Raw genomic sequence first — 8,275 nt, 5'->3', positions numbered from 1 at the left:
CTAGATAAAGGGTAGTTGGGTATATAAAAGAGAGTGACAACGTTGCAGAGAAGGTAATGTGTGTGTAGACAGTGAGTGATTGATCTGCAGTCAGAAGTATTATTGAGCACGTTCGTTGTTATAGCGTTTGTTTAGCGCGATTGTTGAAGTTGAGTGTATCGGTAAAGTTATATTCGGAAAGAATAAACCAGTTTTATTAAGAAAGGACTTGTGTCGCTTAAGTTTCGTCGGAACGAAGTTACGGAAAATCAATTAACAAACGGAGACGTAACATGCAGTAATAATAAGGTCATCCTGTTGGATTTATTATCCAATACATTTCATATTCCCAGAAAAAAGTAAGTCAATCATCGGACCTCAGCCAACTAATACAAAATTAGGGAACAAATTATATGGTACATAAGAAATGCAAACTTTCTATTAATTGTTTACATTTATGTCTAAATTTGTTTTGTGTGGTTAATATATCGTAAGTATATTAAGTAATTTAAGTTGACTATGGCAACTTTTAGTCACGCTTTGGTTTAATTGCACATACGTGATTTTATTCGTTTTACTTTTCCAACATAAATTATAACAACATGAGATTGTTTGATTTTGATGTTATAACCTAAAATACTCTTAAGTGTTTTAATAGCATGCCATAGACTGTTAAAATTAATTATCCATTATTACTCAGCAGACTAATTGGTTATTAATATACTTTTTAATTTCTTTTCTTCGCCAAAACGTGAGTTTCAGTGAAATAAAGATGTAAAGGTCTAACCTATTTTTTGATTCGCTACTTCCGCTGCCTCAAACTCGTTTCGCTGAAATCAAGGTTCATCAATGCTACTTGGAAGAGGGAAGCGAATAAATTTGGTTACAGCATACTTGATGTAAAAAAAAAAAGAAGAAATCATTCATATATATTATATTTCAAAAATGCTTTCTCTAGAATATATACCACTTGCATTAAATACAAGCATAAGGCAGTTTATTAACCAAGTAAATAAGTAAGTATAAACATTTTTCTGTTAATAAACACTAGATAGTTTTTATATATAGAATTTTGTATACTTTTAAGTATTAGTAGATTAGTGCCAGGTGTCATAAGCAACATTCGTTGCAGTCTTTTCTGATAATTTTCATTCAAAAATAATAAACTAGCTGTTTTTATCACAGTTGAAAGTTCATTATTTATCTATAATATAAGGCGTGACTCAGTTGTAGAAGCACGTACAAGCTGATGAAATCACGTGCCATCTTGCGCATAATTTAAGTGGTTAGCGTCAAGCACATGTATTGCGTCACACATGATTGCTCGTGGTAACACAAAAACTTAGTTAACATTTGTAATTAGAGGATAAGTTTTTGGATGGGTCGAGAAATTATCCAATCTTGCAGAAACGACAAACATTTTATGGATGACCACGGCTTCACTCGAAAGATCAAAGGGCACGTGGCAATATGCAGCACCACAGTAGAAGGTAGGCGGTGACATTTGATTCTTCTAAAAAGTATCCGTATGTACTGTATTATCGCTGGGCTTGTTAAAATGAACAATGTATATATAACTTAAGCCACATTGTTCGTTGGAAATTTTGTTAGAGTTTTTAGTAACTACAAAGTTATATTGATTGATTTTCGTTCAAAACCAGAACCTTTCATTAGGAACGTAAAACTGATAATTTGGAAAAAAAACTTGCCTGAGTCAAATTACGAGAAAACTCCAATAACTTCATATTGAATGCGGAAATACATTCCATGACGTACACTTCAAGTCACTGACTAAATATGTAACGTTATATAGATGTATTTGTTTTATTTGTAAAATAATAATTTAATAGTGTGATTTAATTGTCATGGCAGATGCTGTTCATAATTTTGTTTGTGTTACACATTTCTCAACTAATTTAGAAAATAAATAACGCATGGAAGAAAAGTTAGACCATTCAATTAGCCAACTAAAGAGTATGATTAATAAATGTTATAAGTAATTTAATAAAGTTATAAAAACACAAATACCGGGATCCTCCTTGCCTTGTATGCAGAAAATGACACAAACAGACTGCTTGCTAATCTAGAAAAACAAATACGGTTCAAGTGAATGTCAACTCGTATTGCTAGAAAAATTTATATATTTACTATATAAATTTATCATAAAATAATTAATAAAAAATTATATGTACGTACATATGTATTTCCTTTTTTATATTTTAAGTAATTAATCGATGTAGTACTAACATTGCAGTTACACGCAAGCAATGTTGGATCATCTCGATGTCAGTTTGGCATAGCCTAATACTTAGGACGCTTGACTCGAAATTTGTGGGTCACGGGTTCGAATCCCATTACCGAATATGTTAATATTTTCTTTTGTTGGGGCTTTAAAATGTAATGTGGTGATAAATCCTACTACTCACTGATAAAAGAGTAACTCAAGAGTTGGCGGTGGGTGGTGTTGACGAATTACCTTCTCTTTAGTCTATCATCTCTAAATTAGTGATTGTTATTGCAGATAGTTTTAGAGTAACTTTGCGCGAAATTCGACAAGCAAACCTCTTAATACCTGTCTTGCAAGTCATAATTCTATAAGTAAAGTAGGGATATCACAACAGAAAGTATGTGACTTAAAAAGTTCACAAATTACCAGTATTTATAACAATCGTAAAGCATAGCAACAAATACGTAGCTAATCTTAACATTGTATGCAAGTATTCTTAGATTTCTTTTAAAACTAAATAAATGGTTCAAACACCTTAGAATAATTCATTTTTCGGTGAAAATAAAATTATTTTTTTAATAGTTGGCTAAAGATAAACCCGCGATAACGTAACAACAACAACAAAAAGCAGACAACATTTTATCACAAAAACGATGTTCTTATGAGGTTATGTACTATTCAAGCTTTTCCGATGCAATATGAGCTTTAGAACCCTACCGTTCTCTTTAACATTTTTTGTTTCTAAGCTGATCATTGTTGAGATTAAAACCACTAATTACTAATAGGGTCTCTCGTGTGTGTGTATTATACATCGAAAATAAGTGATTTCACATTTTTTCTTTTAGTTAGTTCTTTATATTGAGTGTTACAACAAACAAAACATACAATTGCTCAATATGATGCAATATCTGGATCCTCACCTGTTGTGGACGATATATGAATTAGACGCCAGTTTTAGACAGGGTTAAGGAAATATAAATGGTAAATTTCAGTTGACACAGGGTACTAGAAAGTTATTTTACAATAACTACTAAGCTTCGAAACAAGAATAAAAATTCTGCCTTTATTACCAATGGAAATCCTCAGTTTGTACTTATATAAAATCTTCCTGTTTATAGAATTTAAAAAAAGATCTTACACATTATCGAACGATTATATTTTGCTTTTTCATTTTTTTACCATAATGTGTTAAGTTATCCATACCTCGGGCCTGTAGTTGTTGAATTAAAGGAGTTTCTGTTAAAACAAGTAAAATTCATCATTGGTTGTCACTCTAACACGAGTCAGGTGACAGTTTAAATTTTATATGCCAGGGCTAATTTTTAATTACGTGGTTATATTACCTCGCATATTTTTGTATGTATGTAAATGAAACATGGAAAGCTCGCTCGTGCTGGAATAATTCCTGTTTTATTCTATGGTTGATGCTTTTCAACCAATAGTCTTTTTTGCGAGAAACACAACTTGAAATTAGTTTTACATTGAACTTCATTCAGAACATTAACAATTATTGAATACGAGGTGTTAAAAATATGAATACAATGAAATCAGTAAGTTCTCTAAAAACATATTTACTAATATACGTCAAGTAAGCTGTTAAAAACTAAAGCTCGCAATGGCACTGATAGTTTATAATTTGTTGTACATATAACTGATTAGTCCATTGGTGTGACAGCGGTAAGTCTAGTGACTTACAACGCTATAATCTGGGGCTCGATTCCCCGCGGTAGATACAACAGATAGCTTTAATATATATATATATATATATACACATATAACCGACTGTGTAGCATTGTGTCTGTATTTTATCCACAGCGTCAATCGCAAAAGATGAGGAAAATAGCACCATAAACTGTAAATACGCACGAATTATGTATGCATATTCCGAAGATAAGATAAGATAAGATTTGGGATTAAAAGGTGAGATGTCATAGTTAAATATTAGTGACACCAAGCTCAGTATACCGTGAAACTTTATTCGTTACTTGCAATTCAAAAATTGTTGGTTTTAGTTAAGAGCACGTGACGTGGATCAACAACACTGTGACGAATATAACGTTAAGAAATTAGCAGGTCATTAATTTTGATGTTTTGGTTTTGACACATATATCTTCCTTATTTGTTTACATTTCAAATATGCATGTTCCGAAAAAAAGAGTAAAATAAACAATACTCACATTTCATTTAACACTAAAATTTACCATTTTTTTTCAGTTTTCTGTCGGAAAGATAAAATGCACATTGACATTCTGACAGACTTATTCAATACCTGGAATCAGATTCCATGTACTTTAAAAATGTTTGAGGACAGATAAGGCAATGAGGTAAAATAGACTGACTATTACTGAAGCGAAGAGCTAGCAACCATCTTGGGTTGAGTTGTGAATATTACAAGAAGAAAATGTTTTTTTTTGTAATTAAACACAAAGCTACACAATGGGCTATCTGTGCTCTGCCCACCACGGGTATCGAAACCCGGATTCTAGCGTTGTAAGTCCGCAGACATACCGCTGTGCCACTGGGGGGGGGGGCAGAAGAAAATGAAACACTTGGTTTTAATTTTTTCAACATTCACATTTTCAATTTCTGCATGACTATTACATCAGTGACACTATTCAAAGCAGAACTGCTGCCGTCAATGATTTCAACTGATGATGAAAGTTTATATGGTGAAAGCGGATAATAGCAATCACATTCACTTAATATTATTCTGATGTCGACATGTACAGTAACAGCAACAATTAGCAAATGATGTCACAAAAGGAGCTCGTACTGATAAGAAAAGATCTTGAAAATGTTGTTGTTTAAAGGAAAGTTACAAATATTTAGTTCGTTGTATGCAAGATTGAAACATTCAATTGTATATATGTGTTATATTATATATATATATATATATATGGTGAAGTAAAACTGACTCAAAACCCATAGAAACATTCAATTGTTACATTTGAAAATTTCATGCACTATTATTGAAATGAATTATAGTATACGTGAATGCACCTAAGAACACTAATACAAAATTTTACGACTGTGGTTTAGATAATTTAATCAACCTGTTTTGAACCATCATGTATGACAATTGACATAAAATAGGTTAGTAACATTAAGTCTCATACTGTGGATGTTTATTGAAGAAAAAAAAGAGTCTAAAAAACTCCTAAAAAGAGTCTTTTTTTAATTTTTAAATACCTTAAAATCACGTGTAAACTAAACTGTATATCCCAGCGGTATGTCTGCGGACTTACAACGCTATAGATACCCGTTTAGATACCCGTGGTGGGCAGACACAGATAGCCCATTGTGTAGCTTTGTGCTTAATTCCAAACAAACAAAATATCCCAGACTTCTGTTAAGAAACAACAAAGGAAAAAACGATGAGTAATTTTAATTATCTTGACATTTGTATTATTCTCGTCATAAAGATATTTATAATTCAAAGATCACCAGTTTAGCTACTTTTCTTTTACGTTCGGTGAAAAATAAATTAACACATTGTTTAACGAAAAATTCTGTAATATAAAGCTCCAGTTTTGTTAGGTGACAGGAAATTTTACAGTAATATTTCATTTTACATATAGCCGATATCTTCCACGTGTGAGCTCACTTCGTAATCATTTAAGTTTGAGCTTTCAAATTAATATTGTAGTATTGCAAGAAGTAATCCAATGATTTATACTGGTTTGTAGGTACTAAAAATAATAAAAAAAGAAAAACAATGATCAGCCTATTTAGATTGAGTATGAACATTTGTCAAACAATGTGAAATAATTGTTAACTTGCTTTCAGACATTTTGGACCAAAATCTTTAGTGTGTATTTTCTATTTGAATTAAATTATTTTAACATTTTTACATATATTTTCGAACTAACAATACAAAAAATTAGTGTTTCCTATTGAAAACATTTGAGTTGATTATTAGTGTTAGAAAATTATTACCAAAATTCGAGAATAAATCTTAAGTATCACGAAAAATTAAAGAAGGCACGAGTAATTGATTCAACAACTCCAAATATAATAACTCAGCTTCTATCATTTTCTGAATAATAAACAATATGTGAAGTGCTTAAAAATGTAAATGTGTTTTGAATTTGACGAGATGCTGCGCCCAATTGCTATGTTCCATATATATATATATAACTTTTGTTATTTTTTTGACATCTGTATAAGATATCTCAAAGTATTCATTTACACTCTGTTCTGTCTTTCCAGAAAGTTCAACAAATAACATGACATCAGTGATAACGTCCACAAACAAGAACCAAAACCATTTATCAGTGGAGCCAACATCTTATTCGTTATTTTCCAAATCATCGTCACTGGAGTCCAACGGAAATTTGAATGTAATCTCGACAACATTATCGCCTTTTGTCCGAAATATGAAATCGTTTCCTTGTCATTCTCCGTTAATTTCCGCAACTCAGAGAAAAAAGAGAAACTCTAAAGCTACTCCTAACGAGTGTAAAGATGAGGCGTACTGGGAACGTCGAAAAAAAAATAACGAGTCTGCTAAACGCTCACGTGCATTAAGAAAACTGAAAGAGTATACAACAACGCAAAAGATCGCGCATTTAGAACAAGAAAATATCACTTTAAGGACAGAAGTGTGTTTACTAAGAAATGAGCTAGAAAAGATGCAAAATATTTTGTTTTCTTACACAAGTGCTACTAACACAAATTAAAGGTGGAATATTTAGGCGCAATAACTGATATATTACATAGTGATATACCTTCGCAATATAATTTAGATGTTCAAAATAGCAAAAGAAAAAAGACAACAACACAGGCAAATGACATTTTATTGAATGACTTGTTCATATTTGTAGTTAATGAAAGACTTATTTATCACTAGAATTATAAGTCTTTAAATCTATTTTTTTAGTTTTAAAAGTTGATGTACAAAAATTAATATTTAACATATAAAAGTTAATTTTTACTAAACAAGTACACCTGATTACTGTTATTTGTGAAAACGTTTATTTACCCACATCTAGTTCCAATAAAGATGTTTGACATCTAACAAATATTAACTTGTAATTATTTTTCCTTTTTTGAGTTATAACAGTCACTATTGTGTTATTATATGTTGTAATCCAGTTTAATGGGATAATAGTAACTTTTGTTGATAGAGTTAATCGAACAGGCTTGAGATCGAATCTTAATTTGTGTGAATATGTTCAAACTCATACCTGACCTGATTTTCTCTTTCACAAACAGCGTTGTAACTAAATTTTTAGATTGTCGTTATTAGTATCAAACAGATCTACAATATGAATTCTTACAAAAAAAAAAGGTAAAACGCTTTATAATCCAAAAAATTTCAATACTATTTTTTTGCAGGATGCTAAGTGTGGTACGCATGGTTTGCTACGAAATTTTATATACAACTGTTAGTACAATCTATTATCTGCATGTCCGATTTAGCTACCTCCCAGGTTTAGACATTTGCTTGCCGCTAATGGACGGAAGCTGAGTTATTTATGCCTTACAATTCATTTCAATGCCGACATCTGAATCCTTCATGATTAAATTTTTGTTAACATTGCATTGGATTTTTGCAACAGATGGCGAGAAAACTGACGATAACATAGAAACAAAACCAGCTCTTACCTTCTCAAAATGAGAATAAAAAACGAATTAATGTCTAAAATTATTTCTGTAAGATATGAAGGCTCAACTATAACTACTGTTTTGAATAGCTTCCTAGAGTTAAGTGTACAGCACATGATTTAAATACAGCCTTAAAAAATAAAGACACGGAAATTTAAACACTCATTATTGCTAAGATGATTAAGAACTGCAAAGCACTGGTAAGGCATCTGAAAAAATCTGATGCAGTGTTGAATTTCAAGCACACAGTCTATGAAGAAATAAAAACTAGACATTTCTCAAACTTTGTATTGTTGTTTGATGAAAAGGAAGTTCAGTGTCACATTATTAGCGCGTGGCCTAACGACTGGAATATTCTTTAAAATTCTAGAATACTTTGAGGAGAATATAATGCGAGTTAATCTAGAGTAGATGGATTACTGAGCTGGTCAGTGAGATAATGAAAGAGTGTTTGTTAGCCAG

General features: G+C 31.3%; 1 long non-coding RNA gene across 1 annotated transcript; it reads left to right on the top strand.

The window, feature by feature from the left end:
* Nucleotides 1-1,216: 1,216 nt before the first annotated feature.
* On the top strand, nucleotides 1,217-6,520 carry LOC106457762. The gene is made up of 2 exons (XR_001290729.2): nucleotides 1,217-1,469; nucleotides 6,416-6,520. It is a non-coding gene; the product is annotated as an uncharacterized LOC106457762 (long non-coding RNA).
* The last annotated feature ends 1,755 nt before the right edge of the window (nucleotides 6,521-8,275 follow it).

Source organism: Limulus polyphemus, unplaced genomic scaffold (genome assembly GCF_000517525.1).
Source record: "Limulus polyphemus unplaced genomic scaffold, Limulus_polyphemus-2.1.2 Scaffold371, whole genome shotgun sequence".
In the NCBI taxonomy this organism is placed as follows: domain Eukaryota; kingdom Metazoa; phylum Arthropoda; class Merostomata; order Xiphosura; family Limulidae; genus Limulus; species Limulus polyphemus.
The sequence above is the reverse complement of the archived record's forward strand: the minus strand, read 5'-3'. Positions and strand labels throughout refer to the sequence as shown.